Genomic DNA, 20,859 nt, shown 5'->3' on the forward strand with positions numbered 1-20,859 from the left:
AGGGTTTAAAATAACCTACATCAAAAAACTTTCTAACAGTTGAAAAATGTGAAAATTAAAATGGATAAAAAGTTTGGCTGGATTTGGATTTTGCTTATTTTGAAGTATTTTTGAACATACATACATACATACATACATACATACATACACACAAACACACACACACACACACACACACACACAGTATAGAGCTTCATAGGAAAAAGGACTGTATTATTTAAGAGAAATGATTGATTTTTCTAAATGAAGAATTAAGGGATTCTCTTTAAAGTTCATAGATTGTTGAAGGCATCAAATAGGATTAATGATTTAAGAATTTAAACAAAGAAAAAATAAATAAAAAGAGGAGGATTTCCCATTTTATTGTTGCTTTCTCTTGTTGGACAAATAAAAGAGATGGCTATTATTAGGAAAACAGCAATTACTAAAACAACAAACACCAGGAAAAGATTACAACAGGAATATTACAAAAGATGTTTGTGCAATGGAGATGGAAATAACAACCAGAGAAATGAATGAAGATGTGGACATGGCATTAATAGGATTAAGAGAGGAAAAATAACTTTCTGAAACCGAAAGCCATTTTGAACCAACCTGGAAAAAAAAGTATTAAAGACAGTGCTGTTTCAATAGTGTTTGTGGAATGGGAAGAGGAACCTGGGGGTACAAAAACAGAGATAGGGTGCCCAGAATTAACACAAAATATGTAACAATAACAAATGTTTTAATGTTTACCTGTGCACTCTTAAAGTTAAGAAAATATTTAGAGATCAAGTTATACAATAGTTTAACACAGTGATGGGATTCAATTTTTTTTTACCACCGGTTCTGTGAGCGTGGCTTGGTGGGAGTGGCTTGGTGGGCATGGCAGGGGAAGGATACTGTAAAATCTCCAGTCAGAGGTGGTATTTGCTGGTTCTCCGGACTACTAAAAATTTATTTATTTATTTATTTATTTATTTATTTGATTTGCCAATTGTTTACAAGATAATAAGTATAAATGTATACATAGTTGTGAATACATGAAATGGTTACATATAAGAAAAATAAAAGAATAAGAGAAACAATAGGACAGGGACGGTAGGCACGTTGGTGCGCTTATGCACGCCCCCTACAGACCTCTTAGGAAAGGGGTGAGGTCAATAGTAGACAGTCTAAGGTTAAAGTTTTTGGGGTTTGGGGAAGAAACTACAGAGTCGGGTAGAGTATTCCAGACATTGACCACTCTATTGCTGAAGTCGTATTTCCTGCAATCAAGTTTGGTGCGGTTTACTTTGAGTTTGTATCTATTGTGTGCTCTTGTGTTGTTATGGTTGAAGCTGAAGTATTCATTGACAGGTAGGACATTGCAATGTATGATTTTGTATACCATGCTTAAGTCAGAACGAAGACGGCGTAATTCAAGGTTTTCTAGTTCTAGAATTTCAAGTCTGGTGGCATAAGGTATTCTACAGCGAGTAGAGGAGTGGAGAACTCTTCTTGTGAAATATTTCTGGACTTTCTCAATTGTGCTAATATCAGATACGTAGTGTGGGTTCCAGACTGATGAACTGTATTCGAGTATTGGTCTAGCAAATGTTTTGTATGCTCTGGTTAGTAGTGTGATATTACCAGAGAAAAAGCTACGTAGGATTAGGTTAACAACTCTTAATGCCTTTTGGCTATGTAGTTGCAGTGTGCTCTAGCACTTAGATCATTAGAGGTGAGTATTCCAAGGTCCTTTACAGAGCTTGGGTCATCAACAAGATCTTGACTATTCAGCTTGTATTTTATTTTCTGATTTTTTTTGCCAATATGTAAGACAGAGCATTTATTTGTTGAGATTTGAAGTTGCCATTTGTTTGACCATTCGGATACATAGTCAAGATCTTTTTGTAGGGTAGCAGTATTGTCTGTGGTATTGAACAGCTTTACATCATCAGCGAAGAGAACGCAATTGCTCTTAATATGATCACAGAGGTCGTTTATGTAGAGTATGAAGAGAGTTGGTCCTAGAACACTGCCTTGGGGAACACCACTTGCCTTGGGGAACACCACTTGCCTTGGGGAACACTACTAATTTCCGCTACCAGTTCTCCAGAACTGGTCTGAGCCTGCTGAATACCACCTCTGGTTTAACACCAGGTTAATTTTGCCCAAAGAAACTTGAAAAAAGGAAGATGAAAGAATACAAAATTTATCAGATAAACAATAAATAAGATCTTGATGAACTTTTTGCTTGAAATGATGACCTCGTGGATGTTTGTTTTTATAAATTAAAAGATTTTAATGTGGGGTTAGGGGAAATATACATATGAATTTTTAAATGGGGAAAGGAGAATATGAGTTATTTGTACAGGAAAAAGAAAACTGCTTTTTTCTGTTCTTTTTCTTTCATCATTGGTTTCTTGCACTTCTTTTTCATCTTCTTTATTTATAAAAAAAAATTGGGGGGTTTTATGTTACTTTTATTCGTGTGTGTGTGTGTGTGTGTGTGTTTGTGTGTGTGTTTGAAAGAGAGCCAGTTGAATGTAGTGGTTAAAGTATTGGCCTAAACCAGGAAGTTAGGAGTTTTAGTCCTGCATTAGGTGTGAAAAACTAGGTGGCTTTGGGCCAGTCACTATCTTTCAACCCACCACACCTCACAAGGTTATTGTTGTGGAAAAAATAGGAATAAAATGTATTGTGTATGTTTTATGTATTAAATCTGTATTAAATGTCAAAATAAATAAATTGGAGGTTATAACAGTCCTAAGATTTGAGCTCACACAACATGTATTTTTGATTCAAAGTAATACAGATATCATTTCCTCAAAAATCCATTTTTATTTGCCTAAATTTTCACACCTAATGATATATTATTATCTGATAAAGGCCAAGCATATTTTTCACACTAAGGAAGAGCTTAGGGTGTGACAAGAAAATCACCAGGTAAGAAATTCCAAAGCAAACTGTTTAAATTTGCATTGACAAAGGTGTGAAATAATTTAGCCACACAATGCATAATTAAAACAGCCTAGTTAATTGCTTCTGCCTCTGGCATGAAAGAGTTAATTCATAGGTACTGTCAAGACAGGTATTTTGCTGAAATATTAAGTGATTTCATAACCACATAGCAAGTCTGGTTTGGCCAGTTGCTTTTTCAAAAAGAGGCACAGTGTAAAAAAAAAAAGATGTAGACATCAAGAACAAACTGAGACTTTTTTTTAGCATTAATTCATGTAATCCAAAATATCAGTTGGTCACATTGACCAAGAAAAACACACTCATAAATGTAAGATATTGCTTTTGGTAAAGTCATAAACATGACTGTAATACTGGCTCCATTACGATCTGTTAGTTCTCAAAACAGAACAGTCAGATTGGACCCACAGAAATTCATTTCGCAGATAGGACTGATACAGAAGGCTGAGTCATAATAACAATGTGATTTATCTTCGGAAAGCATGACTCAGGATGCTAAATGAAATATTTACTTCTAAATGACGATTAAACTGCTCCATTTCTTGGAATGTGTAATATAACAATACATTAAAACAGTCCTCTTCCATTTGTATATACTACATTAACAACAGCTATCATCTGCAGGCTCAAAATCTCTCTCTAACTTTAAAGTTGTGAGCAGACAGAAAAGAGGGACTTCCTCAACTAAAGAGCCTCTTTATCCTGATTCAGGAGAGGGGAGTGACAATGGAAAAAATAGGGCTCCCAAATCTTATACATAAATCAGAGAAAAACCAGTACATTCTTTTAATTCATCCAACCTACTTTCTTACAAGCAAGTTTCATAAATGTAAATTTTGAAAATGATAAAAGAAAATTCTAAAGCCAGCAATGAAATAAAGAGCAAAATTTATAGCAGCTGATTAAAAACTCATGGTTAGTTAAAAAAAAAAAAGCTTAGGGAAATATAACCTCATTTCTCCTCAAAGTTTATTCACTCTGGCATGCACCACTACCAAGAATTCCCTGTAAGATCTGCAGGTGCTGTGTTATGATCATAGCAGGTAGGCCTATGAAGGTGGTTTTTGATAAAATCTAAGCCCCTGGCTGTTTATAAGCCAACTACAATATCTTGAAAACTAGCCAAAGCTTCAAAGCTTTCAATAACTTAATTGACAGTCGGTGAAGAAGTTTTCAGCTTAGCAATTTTAGGGGTACAATGATTTCATAGAGTAGCTAATCATAGCTGTCTATGCTAGTTGCACTTTCTGAGCTACTGTAAAGGACAACCCCATACAGAAGACATTACAAGAATCTAATGCTAAAGATACTAATTTATAATTACTCTGGTAAGTCTTTCCTTGCTTTGAAACATTGTCCTTGTTTCATTGTTATGCACCTGGTATATCAATAATATGAGACAGGGAGCAATCAAAGATCTGAATTGGAAGTTCTGTAGCACCAGCATTAAGATAGGCTTAACCATTCCTTATCTTTAACCTGGAGTTCAGGAAGACTACTATCACTGTGTAGAAAGAGAGAAAGCTCAAAATATGATAGACTTCATTATCTGGTTCCTTAGGCAGGAGTGTGTGTTTGGAGTATGTATTCGAAGATAAGCTATGACTCTCAAGTAATATGACATGGTAAACAACAGGTGGATCTATGTGAAGGTTTGGAATTTTAAAGATTTAAGATTCAGGTGTAGAATGACCTATGTATATACATATACATGCTTATCCATTATGCTATTCTTTTCAGGATAAACAATATTGTATCTAGGCACAGAGCAAGGGTAAGAAATTAAAAGCATGAGCTAAGAAAAAGAAGTGGAAATATTTATTTTTATTTATTTATTTGATTTGTCAATCGCTTACAAGATAATAGGTATAAGTAATATACATAGTTATGAATACATGAAATGGGTACATATAAGAAATATAAAAGAAACAATAGGACAGGGACGGTAGGCACGTTGGTGCACTTATGCACGCCCCCTACAGACCTCTTAGGAAAGGGGTGAGGTCAATAGTAGACAGTCTAAGGTTAAAGTTTTTGGGGTTTGGGGAAGAAACCACAGTCAGGTAGAGTATTCCAGACATTGACCACTCTGTTGCTGAAGTCGTATTTCCTGCAATTAAGTTTGGTGCAGTTAACCTTGAGTTTGTATCTATTGTGTGCTCTTGTGTTGTTATGGTTGAAGCTGAAGTATTCATTGACAGGTAGGACATTGCAATGTATGATTTTATATACCATACTTACCGTATTTGCCGGCGTATAAGATGACTTTTTTGCCCTGAAAAACATGCCTCAATTGGGGGAGTCGTCTTATATGCCGGGTCGTCTTATACGCCGGCAAATAGTAATTGGGAAGCACTACGGCTGCCCGCAGGCTGAGGCACTTTTGCACCGTGGAAGCGAATCCCGTGAAGCCGAGAAAGGGCAGCCAGCCTTCTCCCAGCTCCCAAGGAAAGCGAGGCTCGCACGCCGGGCTCCGCTGAGGTATCCGGCTGGGGCTGTCAGGGTTGTTACCGCTGGCGCGGCTCCGCGCGGCTCCAGTCCGCGTTGCCTCGGGAAGGGAAAGGCAAAACCAGGACAGCGGCTCCTGGTTTTGCCTTTTCCTTCCCGAGGCAATGCGGGACTGGAGCCGCGAGCCGCCAGCGGTAACAACTCCTGACAGCCCAGCCGGATACTCTCAGCGGAGCCCGGGCGGTGCGAGTCTCGCTTCCTTGGGAGCTGGGAGAAGGCTGGCTGCTCCTTTCGGCTTCACGGATTCGCTTTCCACGGTGCACAAAAGTGCCTCAAAAAAAAGTGCAAAAGTGGAAGGCGTGCGGAAGAGGGGGCGAGTATATAACAAACTATATTTTGAGTGGAAATGTTGGGGGTCGTCTTATACGCCGGGTCGTCTTATACGCCGGCATATACGGTAGATCAGACCGAAGACGGCATAATTCAAGGTTTTCTAGGTCTAGAATTTCAAGTCTGGTGGCATAAGGTATTCTACAATGAGTAGAGGAGTGGAGAACTCTTCTTGTGAAATATTTCTGGACTTTCTCAACTGTGCTAATATCAGATACGTAATATGGGTTCCAGACTGATGAGCTGTATTCGAGCATTGGTCTAGCAAATGTTTTGTATGCTCTAGTTAGTAGTGTGATATTACCAGAGAAAAAGCTACGTAGGATTAGGTTAACAACTGTTAATGCCTTTTTGGCTATTTAGTTACAGTGGGCTCTAGCACTTAGATCATTAGAGATGAGTATTCCAAGGTCCTTTACAGAGCTTGGATCATCAACACGATCTTGACTATTCAGCTTGTATTTTATTTTCTGATTTTTTTTTTGCCAATATGTAAGACAGAGCATTTATTTGTTGAGATTTGAAGTTGCCATTTCTTTGACCATTCTGATACATAGTCAAGATCTTTTTGAAGGGTAGCAGTATTGTCTGTGGTATTGAACAGCTTTACATCATCAGAAAAGAGAATGCAGTTGCGCTTAATATGATCACAGACGTCATTTATGTAAAGTATGAAGAGAGTTGGTCCTAGAACACTGCCTTGGGGGACACCACTATTGACAGGTACAGAATTTTGACCATTTGTTGTCTGTTTGACAGGAATGCTTCTATCCAGTTTTGAAGTTGTCCAGAGATACCATAAGATTTTAGTTTTAGGAGTAGTTTGTCGTGTACTACTGAATCAAAGGCTTTACAGAAGTCTATATAGATTGCGTCTATTGCTTTGCCCTGATCGAGTTGAAAAAAATATAGTGAAAAATAATCCATATCAACACTGTTCAATACACCTCTATATATTTCTCTGACCTTGGTAGGTGTCCTTCTTCTATCACATTCATTGAATGTGCCTTTTATTCTTTAAATTATTCAACAATGTCTTCTTAGGATGGCTGCTATTTTTCTGTCTGTTTTGAAGGCAGTCTTGATGTGATACCTGTGTAGTATCTTACTGATTTTGTCTCTAGTACCTCTTATGTAGGGTAGGACAGCTGTTCCATAGGTCTGTTCATCTTCTAGGTCTCCATTATGTCTCAATGTGTTTTTGTGGATCAGGCCTGTGATTTTGCTTTTGTGGAAGCCGTTGGCTGTCAGTACTTTAGTCAGGGTGCATAGCAGCCATCCTAAGAAACCCCAAAGATAAAATTGACCTGGAAAACCAAGGCATATATGAAGTCCCTGCACATCATGCCCTGCCACATACATTGGACAGACCAATAGAAGAATAAGTACCTGCCTGGATGAACACAAAAATGCATTAAAAATGCTGGAACACACTTCCTCACTAGTTCATGAAAGCCACAGGTCATTGCATTGACTTCAATGGCACCAAAACCCTAACCATTATAGAAAACCCCAGCTACAGAATTATCAGAGAAGCCATAGAAATTGAAAAAAGACCTGAAAGCATGAATAGAAGAAATGACTCCACCAGACTGTCAATTATCTGGAAGCCTGCACTCACAAACAAAAAATCTCCACACCACAAGCCAGGCAAACACCTGGGCACAAACAGATTCCCCCCTGATACCTCCAGCTCAAACACACCCCAACCAGGCACCCAGAAGAAACCTAGCTTCCTAACAAATGATAGCCATCCATTTACTCGGAGCCAAGCTGCACTAAAAGCCTCCAATACAGGAAACACAATGTTGCCAGCCAATCAAGACAAAAAAAAGCCATAAAACAGACAGAAGATATTAGAAACACCAATCAAGCAGAACACAGCAAACTCCAAGACCAATAAACACAGACCAAGACTCCCAACCAATCAGGATGACGAAGAAACCATTCTAACACAGCAGTAGGCTAGCACCAAATTTAAAACAGAAATGGCTGTGAAAGCCTGACTCACAGACGAATACAATACACAAGCCTGATGATGGCAGATGAGATTCTGCCGAAACATTACTACAACTTTAAAAGCACAACTATAATGACGTGGGAAAATACCCGAACAAAGCTGAATACCATACATATAAATACCTGCAAAAACTTAAGAAACACACACACACACACACACACACACACACACACACACATCCTTACTAATCTACTTCTTACCTTCATAAAGAGAATAAACAGAAACACCAAAACATTTTTATTCTTTTGATATTCATTATTTACAACAGATGACACTTCCTTTCGTTTACTCATATCAATATTTTATCTATGAGCACAAATTTATCTACTCACTCCATTTTTTCACTACTTATATATAGCATGCAACTTATCATTCTATTTTTCCATGTCAAGCATAACTACCTTCACCTTTGATGTACTAATTTTCAGTTTCGTGTTACTTATTACATCATACACTTTCATTACAACTAAGTGCACAACTAAAACCACAGCACTATCTGCATACAAAATGCATTTTAATCTCCAATCCACACCCCACCAGCATCATCACAAGCATTCCTTATTCATTTTCCATAAATTCAACAAACAATCAAAAGAACATTATGTATTCTTTTGATACGCCCTGCTTATAACTGAATATGTTTTTAAGTGTTTCATTTACTCTCATACTTTTTTTTGTTTCCATCATTTCTGTTCTTATTCCATTTAACAATAAGTTTCAATGACCCATAAAGCCCTACATGGCATGGCACCATTTGAATAACTGCCTTTCCCCAGTTATACCTACCCATCCCATCAGGTCCAGCAGAGAGGGGTATTTGGCATGTTCCATCCAGTAGAGAGTATCACCTGACAGGACTCAGAAGCAGAGCCATTTCTGCCACTATACCTTCCCTATGGTCTCAAGCTTGATGACCTTCTGGAAAGGCCTGAAAACATAGATGTGGGAACAGGTATGTTTTTAAAATCATTTAAATTGTTTAATATTTTAATGGTTTTAAAGTTTTTATCTCTTAGGGGTTTTTTGTACTATTTATGTTTTAATTTTGAGTTCAGAGTTCATACAGAGATAACAAAAGAACTTTGCCTTGTTCGCTAAATTACACTTACGAAAACTGCAACTGGACTCAGACTAAGACTACTTAAGCCTCCAATGACAAAGATGTGATAGTATGTACAAATGAGCTTGGGAGATATATGGAAGAGTTGCAGATTAGACAACAGTCACACAAAGGCAGCTGAGCTCACAAAAGGAATGTAGGCATGGCAAATGTCACAGACGGGACCCTCTCTAACTTCTTGGATTGTAAAAGTGATAGGGAGAGATGTATTTTCAAGCTTGGAAGATTCTGTTAATATAACCTTACATTTAGAACTTTATGCTTTTTGTCTGGGCTACCTTGCAAGGCTAAGAAACATATAAGTACATTCAGGATATATACCTTTCTTATAATGGAACTATGGTCCAATCAATAATAAGAAACATCAACTTCCAAAAATTCTGGGGATTTTATATTGTTGATAAGAACTTCAGTCTTAACAGACTTCATTTCAGCCTATTTCTGTTTCTTGGCATTCACTTCAGCTCTGTACATCCATATGTGATGGAGATTTAACAAAGAAATAGTTTGCTTATCATTGGCATGTTGATGATACTTCATTTCATATTACTTTATGTCCAATTCTAATGGCTTCAAATTAATGTTAAATGACACTGGAGATAAAATAATGACTTTCTGTAATCTGTAATCAACAGCATAAATGCCAATGAGACAAAATCTCAGTGCCATTATCTCAAATCACCCCTGGAGGTAGAAGTAGGACCACTGCAGTCTTCTATTTCAGAGAAGAGGCCAAGAGGAGGAGAAGCAGAATAGAACTTCCTTTGACTCTTCCCTAAGAAGGATCACTCATGAAGTCAACTAAGATTGTAGCTTGAATAAAATAAATCAAATTAACCAGTATCGTCTATACATTTCTTCATCTCTCTCTCTCTCTCTCTCTCTCTCTCTCTCTCTCTCTCTCTCTCTCTCTCTCTCTCTCTCTCTCTCCCCTCTCTCTCCCTCCCCCCTCTCTCTATTTCCTTCCTTGATTTATTTTATTTTATTTGGTTTGTCAATTGCTTACAAGAAAAATAAAAGAAACAATAGGACAGGGATGGTAGGCACATTGGTGCGCTTATGCACGCCTCCTACAGACCTCTTAGGAAAGGGGTGAGGTCAATAGTAGAAAGTCTAAGGTTAAAGTTTTTGGGGTTTGGGGAAGAAACCACAGTCAGGTAGAGTATTCCAGACATTGATCACTCTGTTGCTGAAATCGTATTTCCTGCAATCAAGTTTGGTGTGATTAACCTTGAGTTTGTATCTATTGTTTGCTCTTGTATTGTTATGGTTGAAACTGAAGTATTCATTGACAGGTAGGACATTGCAATGTATGATTTTATATACTGTACTTAGATCGGACTGAGGGTGGTGTAGTTCTAGGTTTTCTAGGTCTAGAATTTCAAGTCTGGTGGCATAAGGTATTCTGCAATGAGTAGAGGAGTGGAGAACTCTTCTTGTGAAATATTTCTGGACTTTCTCAACTGTGCTAATATCAGATACGTAATATGGATTCCAGACTGATGAGCTGTATTTGAGTATTGCACATAGCAAATGTTTTATATGCTCTAGTTATTAGTGTAATATTACCAGAGAAAAAGCTACGTAAGATTAGGTTAACAACTCTTAATACCTTTTTGGCTATGTAGTTACAGTGGGCTCTAGCACTTAGATCATTAGAGGTGAGTACTCCAAGATCCTTGACAGAGTTTGGATCATCAACAAGGTCTTGACTATTCAGCCTGTATTTTATTTTCTGATTTTTTTGCCAATATGTAGGACAGAGCATTTATTTGTTGAGGTCTTTTTGAAGGGTAGCAGTATTGATATAGAAGTATCCTTCCTTCCTTCCTTCCTTCCTTCCTTCCTTCCTTCCTGCCTTCCTTCCTTCCTTCCTTCCTTCCTTCCTTCCTTCCTTCCTTCCTTCCTTCCTTCCTTCTTTTGATAACTACCAAACTTTAAAGAATGTTCCTCCAAAGGGAGTAATCTTCAAAAAAAATCGGATCCATATAGTTTTTCAGAAGGGCTACATAGCAGTGGGGACCACTCCATCTGAGGAAGACAATTATCCAATCCCTGGATCAATCAGTCAATCCTTACTCACCCCCTCCGCTTAGCCTTTATAAATCATGATATACAATTGTCAAGAAGGCATATATTTAGCACTACCATCCTGGCATTATTTTCCAGCTGAATGTCTACATGATCATAGCTTTAAGATGTGGTACACACAATAAAGTAAACTTTCTTTGCTACTTTTACTCCACCTGTTAGGCTACCAGAATACAACTATACACTGTAATACATGTCATCATCCTTGTGGCAAATTCTACCTCAACATGCTCTAATTAGTGTATACATATCTTCTGGGTTATTAGGAATATTTGCTTCTACAAAAAATGATGATAAATTTATATTCCTTTGTATTAGGTTAAAGATTAAAAATGCTCCCAATACTATTGCTTCCTGTGTATCATAATGGAAGTTTAGCTGAGGTAAACAGTGGGGCACAGAGGACAGAGCAACCAGAGTGCATCAAGCTTGAAGGTGATCCTTGACATCTGTTCAGTTCAGGCATTCTGTAGCCAAGGCTGGGGAACATACAAAGCCATTTGTCAAGGCTATTGGTTCACTATTGTCTTTTTCACTCAAGAGTTGTATTCCATTACAGGAAATAAGGGTCTTATGATCTGCCCTGGCTAGAAGAGATGCGTCAGAATAATAGGAGATATGTATTTATTTGATTACATAAATTTAGGGGAGAATGTTTCGCTCTGAGGGTTGTTTACTAATTTACTAGTAAAGCAAAGGTGCAGTGAAACAAGGCTGCCTCTAATATTGTACTTGAACCAGTCTGTTACTGAAATGAAAGCAATAGCAATCTTTTTTCTCATATTAATATCAGACATTCTGCTTTAGCTGCCTAGTGTGCTGAATTATTTTGTAAACATGTTTTTAAATATTCTGTTTTCAGTCCCTTACCTCCTTATCTTCCCCACTCTTGGGACCAAAGGATCTTTTCCTTGACATTTTAAAGCATTAAATAGCTCCAGGGCTGAAGGGAACTTTTTTCCTGTAATCTTTGAAAAGTTTAGTTGTCAAGGAGACACAATTTGATCAAGTGTGAAGACCTAGTCATAGAAACTAAAAATAAATAAATAAACTGAGAAAAGCAGGATCATACCAACCAGTTGTACCTGGAGGCAGGCCTGTAATATTCCAGAGCATCTAGCTTCTTTGGCACATCTTTTGCTACTCAATTATATACCCACTCATTGAATAGTGCCATTTTTTGAGGGAAGCATCATTAAAGCACCTTGCTCTGATGATATATTACTCTAGTAAATTATCAGTTTGAGGTCCACTTTGGAAATATCACTCACAAGATTGCTGCTTTCCTGGGAAGGTAGGGTCCAAGAGTAGATTAGATGTAATTATAGAATAAATGACAGCCAACAAGAAACACACTGAAGTTGTTCTCCTCACTCCAGGCAAAAAAAAAGTGGGGGGATGATTTAATGAATTTCTTTTAGATATTATAGTTGGTGCCAGGGTGGAGAAATGAAACTCATAAAATTAAAAAAAAAAAAGAAGTAAGAAACATCTGTTTGAGTGGTTAGAACTTGTTTTAAACTCATAATCCACTTGTAAGTCTGCATAAATCATTTTGATAGACTGTAAAACAGATAAAGCCATCTTATTGTACAAAAACCGTTCATGAAATTTGTTCTGTAGCACTCATGATTCCTTGTGATTTTGGTGCTGGTTGGGAACAGATGTTTCTTTTGTTGCCAACTGAAAAGTAGACTTGAGGACAGATTAATTTATCAGACCGCTGCCTGTGATTCCAGTCATTATCATTAGAAATCACAACCTTCATGTGCCCAGTTTGTTGAATTGCTTTATGAAAAGCAATCCAACAATTAGAATGCACTGACATCTTCTCAACATCTACCTTCTTTTTCAAGAATGTTAAGATAGTATTAAAGACAATGCCACACACATACATGCACATGTACATTTTGAAATTATAATTCAGGCATTTTGTCCACAAAACCTAGCTTTTTCTTTATCTACCTACCTACCATTCATTCATTTTTATTAGCCATTACATCTTTTCCTTTTCCTTTATCTTCTATGTTTTAAAGAGCATTAGGCATCCTTATTTCCCAAACTGTATTTAAAAGTCCTTTGTGTCTATCTGTAAAAACAAGAACTTCTAGAAATATATTTGGGATAGGGTTTGGTGACATCTTGCCCATAGTCTATTAATCTGGCAGCTCTACTGCTTCTGTATCTTTTCATCCATGCAGGATTTCAAACAAACAGTTGAGATAGCCCTCATTACTCCAATCCATACTTGCAATCCATTTTAATTTATAGTTGCTACAATACATAGTCTTACCCTTCAACCAAGGGAATAAGGCTAGTTTAAGTGATTACAGGGGTGGGATTCTGTTGGTTCAGTCTGGTTCTATAGAAGTGGTTGTTACAATTCTGCACAGTTAGGAGAACTGGCAAATTGCACCACTGGCTGGCCCCATCCCTGCCTGCCCCTTCCCTCCCTTCCCAGTCAGTCCTTATCACGAATGCATGACATTGCTGCCTGCAGCCTGCTTTTGCCTATCTGCCCACCAGGCCAGCCATTGCTGCCTGCCTTCCACTGCAGCCCTGCCTGATCTGATCTCCCTGGGTGAGTGAGGCTCTGCAGGCCCAGATCACCTCTCTGCCACCGCTGGTCACCTTCCCCCCCACCACTTGCCTTTGCTGGGGAACATGTGGAGAGGCTCGTGTCAGGTCAGGCCAGGTCAGTGGCTGCTTCTCTCACCTGCTGCTTCAGGTGGGAGAGTGAGAAAGTCTTTCCTGGCACATCAAAAAGCTTGAAAGTCCCCCTCCCATCATGAAATGGCTCCAGGCAGCAGAGAAGCAACTAGGTTGAATCCGGTTTTTCTCTGCTGCCTGGAGCCATTTCCTGATGGGAGGGGGACTTTCAGGCTTTTCGCTATGCCAGGAAAGACTGTCTCTCTCTCCCAGCAACAGCAGCAGGCGAGAGAAGCAGCCACTGACCTGGCCTGAGCCAACAACAGACTCTCTATCTGTTCCTTCCTGCTGCTCTTGCTAAGAGAGCAAGAGAGTCTTTCCTGCTCCCATTGGGAAATGGCTCTGGGCAGCAGAGAGAAACAGGATTCAACCTGGCTGCTTCTCTGCTGCCCGGAGGTGTTTCCTGATGGGAGGGGGGCTTGCAGGCTTTTTGCTGTGCCAGGAAAGACTCTCTTGCTCTCCCAGCAAGAACAGCAGGAAAGAACACGTGGAGAGGCTCGTGTTGGCAAGGTGCCCTTGATTGAGTTTGGGACAGCTGACAGCGGCTGCGGGGAGCATCACGTGTGCCGCCACAGAAACAGATGATGGGTAGCAGGGGAGAGCTGGTGTCGGAAGCCCCAACACCAGAATCGCTATTGCCACCTCACTGCCACTGTACCCCTCAGGTATGGTGAGTGTGAACCTCAGGACGGGTGACCGACCACCTCTACTGCTGCTCCCACCAACTTTTCTCCATGCCAAGAGTGGTGGTGAGAGAGAAAGAGAGAGAGAGAGCAGCCCTCTTGTGTGGAGAAAAGTCACACGTCTCCCCATATTCCTCTCTCAGCAAACAGTCTCTTGTAGCACCTTTAAACTTAGCGTGCTTCACAAATGAGGAGGGGATGAGGCTGCTCATGGAGAAAGGAATATGGGGAGACATGCAACTTTTCTCCACGCTGAAGCTGCTCTCATCAGTGACTCCAAATGTCTAATATGTTTTGCCCAGCTAAGACTAGATTATGAAGGAAGAGAGAATAACATGTAGCAGATGCCTAGCAAAATTTAGTAATTCTGCAGATTGGCTGTTTACATTGAAATCAAGTGCAAGATAGTGATAGTAGGTAAATTATTGGGAAGTTTAGTTTGATATTTATTTCAGTAGGCTGATTTTAGAAAGCTAAACAGGATCAGACCTGGTAAGTACATGCTGGGATGCCAACACAGAATAGGGTGTGGGGAGGAATGGGGTTGGGAAAGAAAGAAAGAAGATAGGATAAGATAACTTCTGTTGTCGTTTTTTTACTGTAAGTACACTGGCACACATTAAAATATATATACATATCCATACACATATATAATACACATATACACATGCTACACACACACACACACACACACACACACAGACACAATCATTGCCTATTTTGAATACATAGCGGAAAGGAAGAAAGAGTATTGGATACATATGCACAAATATGTGGAAAAAAACTGCAAAAAAATAGGATTATAAAAACAGCTTCCAATCTTAGCAGATATAGATGAAAAAGAGAAAGAGAGATAAGAAACAGAGAGAGAAAGAAAGAGATGAGAGAGATGAGAAAGAGAGAAGGAGAAAGAGACACAGAGAAAGATATCTGTTTAAAAGAAAATAGAAAAATGGCTCTTTGAGTGTTTAAGGTTGTAGACCCCTGGGTTAGGCAAATACCATGGTCGTTAAGTGAACCTTGTGGTCATTAAGCAAACACTGGTTGTTAAAGAAGTCAATTTTCCCCAATGGGCATTTTTAACCAGAAACCAGAAGGAATTGTTGGAAACTGGCAAAAAACCTAGAAAACCTGTCACAAGACTGTGTGGGATATTGTAACTGGTCATAAATGTATGTGTGTATGTGTGTATGTGTGTGTGTGTGTGTGCATGGCTGTCAAAACATAAAAACAGGTCAAGTAGCTCTGGAAAGGTCAGTCATAAATTAGAACACTTGGTAAGCAACTGGCCATTAAGCGAGGATCATTTATATTTGGTTTGCTAGTCACATGGCCACCTAGCCATGGCCACCCAGTTACATAGTCACCAAGCCAAACCCACAAATTAGGCCATGCCCACAGAACCGGTTGTTAAGAAATTTGAATCCTACCCGAGTGATTAATAATTGGTTTATTTATCGGCAACAAATATTTCTTACTAATAGTAGAGCCATCAGTCCACAAGTCTGTCTTTTAAGAAAGAAAAGAAAAAATGTTTTAAATTCATAAAATCTCAGTTGAACATTTAGGCAGCCCCATATATTGCATTCATGTTAGTCAGAGTTTATTGTTACCAGAAGGCAGAGCTTTAGTGCTCAACGTATCCTTATTTCTCATTGCAATACTGTCTCTTTTGCCCAGCTGTAAGCCTTAGGCTCACAGTCTATGACTTCTCACCTTTTCATCTGGCTAATTATGGGTAGTTAAGTAATTAGCCACATCAGTAGGATGGAAGAGAAGTAGAATGTCAAAGGGATTACTGAAAGCAGGATAAAGTGGGGATTAGTTACAATTTATTTCTGCATCTGCCTATCAGAAAAGGAGCACCTATTGGCAATGTTCTTCCATTCCTTGGATCCAACTATTAATGCAAAATATACTACGACCCCACATCCTAATGTTGGAAGAAATTATGTATGTTTTCATTTAAGATAAGCCAACAAAATAACAGTTAAATATTTTTTAAAAAATGAACAATCATTTTTGGAAACTAGTAATGGAAGTATCTTTTGCCATCCAAGTATGTTTTATAGGAGAAAATAATACATTCAAGCTGTTCTACCAGATCTCCACTTTTGCTTCCTTTAAAACTAACCAAACCTGAAGAATGCATGAATTATTTTCATCTAAGCATATATACTGCATACAAGCAATGTTCTAGCTCCCATATTACATGCACAAGTTTATACCTTTCTTTCATGAATATAGCACAATTAGCAGCTAAGAAACATAGGTCTTACATCCAAATCAGAAACTATAGGCAGTTAACTTTTAAATATAGTTTATTTTAACAAACAATTTTTAAGGTTCTTGTAAGTTGTCCATATTCAAATTTTTCAACAGCTGTGGTAAACTGGAAATGGAATGATGAATCTTTCTTTGATTTTTCCAGAACATTATACCAAATATTTGCCATAGAAAGAACATGAGTACTATGCTGAACTGATGTTCTTTCTGCTGGATTTACTCCTCCATTATTGCTACTTTCCCCAGTTTAAAGAAACCACTTTTGGCATCTGGAACATTCATAGTTTCATGAATATAGCTAAGCAAACTTTCCAAAGAACAAATTTCTGTGCCTACTAGAATGGAATGATTGGTCATGACTTGGAAATTTATTGACTGTTGTTGTTTGTAATTCTACTTAGGCCTTTAAGATACTGATATATTTATTTGTTTTTTGTTTATTTATGGGACTCCTGGCAACATATAGTATTAAAAACCAACAACATAAAAACATAAAAACCCCAGAAACCCACATCCCCAGTGGCAGTGACAAACACAATCATACAAGCCATGTGATCCAAATCAAAGTATGTTGGATATGTTTGTTGCCTTGAGTTCTTATAGATATAGTAAAAGCAGAATACAAACAAAATAAACAAACAAAAGAAGGAATGAAAGAAGTATGGAAGATTAATTTCTCTAGAATATCTGCATGTACTAGAACAGCAGCTGTCTGTTGAGTAACCTCACTGTCTTGTTTACCATTACTTACTGCAGAAACAGATGAATGCTGCTCTATGTTCTGGCCACCAATCAATCACCAGTTGAAGCTCCCCAGTCTTTCTGAATGTGAGTTTTGAAGATGAGGAATGACTTACCTCTTCTAATTGATAAACCACTTGATAGCATAAAATTGAACTTGTTTTGTTTTTGCAGTTTAACATATTTTTATTAGACATTTTAAAAGAAATATATAAGTAGAGAAGGAAAAGGATAAAAGAAAGGATAAAGGACAGGGGTGGGATTCTATCAGTTCGCACCTATTCACTAGAACCGGTTGTTAACATTATAAGCAGTTCGGAGAACCAGTTGTTTAAAGAAATTACTGGCCTAATCCTGTAAGGAAGGCAGGAAGGAAACATTCTGGTGTTGCTTACAGAAACTATCTCTCCATTAACCCTTATTACATTCTTGGCAGGACTAGACTTCCTATCTCAGGAACATCTCTGGAGTTTTTTCCCCTCCTTTGCTGGTACTTTGCTTGTGTGGAGTGACCATTCATAGTTACAATCGCACTGACAAAAGTGACTTATGACCATTTTTCACACTTACGACTGTTGCAGCATCCCCAAAGTCATGAGAGGCCAGGCTAGGAGATGTGTGCCTCGATGTGAGTGATATTGAGTTGGCCACACCCAGGCAATAACATGACCACCAAGCCATGTCCACCCAGTCACATGACCACCAATCCACGCCCACCACCTAAGCCACACCCACAGAACTGGTTGTTAAAAAATTGAATCCCACCCCTGATAAAGGACTACAATACAGATGAGTAAACAAGGCATTTACAAATGTCATAGGGAATTTTTTCAGTATAATTAGTCAATTGTTTATAACAGAATGTACTTCATTGTTTTAAAAGCTTGAAAAATGCTACTAAGCTGTAAGAAAAACATAAATATCAGGATATGTGAATTGCAATAAATTCTGTGCATGCTACTAAAAGTTACCTTAATTTAGAAAAATTTAAATTAAATATAAAATTAAAATCCCATGTTCAGTAGCACTGATGTTATCTAGGAAGGTAATGTAATGTCTAAATAAACAATCAAACTGAGAGCATCAAGGACTCCACAATACATTTTTACTAATTGTTAGAAAATTAGCTATCCACTTCAGTGACCAGGATTTGGATAATATACTAACAATAAAGTATTTTATACTAATTTTCTTTGAGTATAAGATTTGCTTTAAATGTAATATTCCTCTTCCATTGATATTCTCACTGTTACATACTTTCAGAATACCAGAAAATCTTCATATATTTAATCGTATAATTTTTTTTAAATAAAGTTTTATTTGGGTTTCACACACAAAATACAAGTAAAACATCTTTTTTGAAAATAGCATGGTCTCGGGTTGAACTTCTTTATACAGACACAAAACTCAATTTCATGCTCCTTTTTGTATTCTATTCCATATCTTATACTATTTTACATTTTCTGTATAGTTTTCCCCCTCTTTTAATTTTCTCAATTTTATTTTGATTATCTCATCTCAATTCAAATCATTATATTTATACTTTTGTCTGTTCTGTTTCAATTTCATATTATCTTTTCTCATTAAACAAATTTTCTCCTGTAGTTACTAATTGGAGTATGACACCTTTATATCTTTTAATTACATCCATTCAACTCTTATTTAAACTTCAATATATACCTTAAGTTTATGACCTTCAATATAATACATAATACATAACTTCCAATCGAATTCTGCTTGGCACATTCTTATAATACACAACTATATTCTTTAAAAAAAAGAAAGATTGTAAATATATGTAATTATAAACCCTCATTTCATTCCAGTTCAGTTCTATCATTAATAATCATTAAAACCATAACATCTTTAACACTTCTTTTCAATTAAATATCATACTTCCTTAAAAACACATATAATCTCCATAATTAATTTTTCCCTTATTTCTCTTCACATATGTTTTATAAATCATTAAATATACCTTTTGTTACATTTATTTATTGACAAGCATTCCACTGAATTACGATAGCTATTTTATCAGACATTTTAATCATACATTGTTTCATATTTTCTAAAATTATTTCTGCTTCTAATATAACCATACTATTTTATGTACCTTTGCAGAATCCCTTTTTCCATTAAGTTTTCACCCATTATCTCTAAATAGACCCTGTTTCTCTATATTTTGCTTCTGTCCTTTATAACTTCTTTTCCTTTCTTTCTTCCTTCTCATCTTCTCCCTCCCCTTTTTACCCCCTTGTCTCTCTGGTTCTAATTCTCTCTTCTGCATTTCCCTCTTCTGTTGCTTTCTGATTTTATACTTATTTTTCACTCTATTTTTTTTTTGAAGTTGTTTTTCCCAATCTTAAACTTTCCATTCTCTTTCTCCCCTTTCCTTTTTCCCCCCATCTAAGATTACTTGTTCATTAAAGATGGCTTCTTCTTTGTTGCAATCTTCTTGTTCTGCAGGCATTTCTTGTTGTTTTTCATAATTCCAAATCTCCATTTTTAAAAACCCAAATGCGAAGCCAAAAGAACCTCTCCCTTCTTGTGCATCTTCTTTGTACTTTTTAAGTTCCATTTTCAGTTCTTCTAAAAGTGGAGCCATTTTAAACAGTTTTAAACAACCACCCGATTGATTTTAGTCATTCAAAACAATAACCAAGAATCCAGAAATCATCAAGTAATCCAGATAGTCCCGAGTTATATCTTCTTATTTCTTTTTCGACTTTCTTTTCCTGGGGTTTTTGTTGCGATATTTCAGTTAGAATGTATCTTTTGGAAGTCTTGTTGAGATTTTGCTATAAGTTCTTTTTTAATTCCAGGCAGTCTCCTCCCTTCCAGATCCTGCCCTTTTATTCTTCCTCTCTCCTTTCCTGTTTTCAAAAGCTTTTAATTATCCAGAAATCTTTATTATCCCTTTGACTTTTTATTTTCAGCATTAAATGCCTATTGATGTCAAAGTGGATTTTTTCCAATTTCTTGCTTAAGTCTCTTAGCTGTCAGTATAGGAAAAGGAGAAAACCAAATCTTTTCCCTTTTCTCTCTCCTTCGCAGCTTAAAAATCTTCTTAGGGAACAATGTTATTGTTTTTTAACAGTTTCAATTCCAGGGTACCTTATTTGTTGCTTTTGCTGTTTGACCTGGTCAACCAAAACTTTCTCTTCTTATCTTCCTCCTGCACATTCCTTTCCGGTCGAGTTCTTCTTTGTGGTGGCCATTTCTGACCACCGTTGCAACCGCCTTCGGGAAAGGGAGTAATGGCCAGCTGGGGAGGAGAGATGCGGCTCTTCTCAACCCTGCTGGCAGTCTCCGCCCTCTTCACCATCTCTAAACCAGCCGGCTCGGGGCACTCCAGTGGCGAGCACGGATCGAAGCAGAGACGAGGTTTCAGTCTGTCGCTGAAGAAGCTCAAACCGGAAGTCCTTATA

Source organism: Notechis scutatus, chromosome Z, assembly GCF_049901735.1.
Source record: "Notechis scutatus isolate UNSWTSFEM ecotype Mainland chromosome Z, rNotScu1.2, whole genome shotgun sequence".
NCBI classification, from domain to species: Eukaryota; Metazoa; Chordata; class Lepidosauria; order Squamata; family Elapidae; genus Notechis; species Notechis scutatus.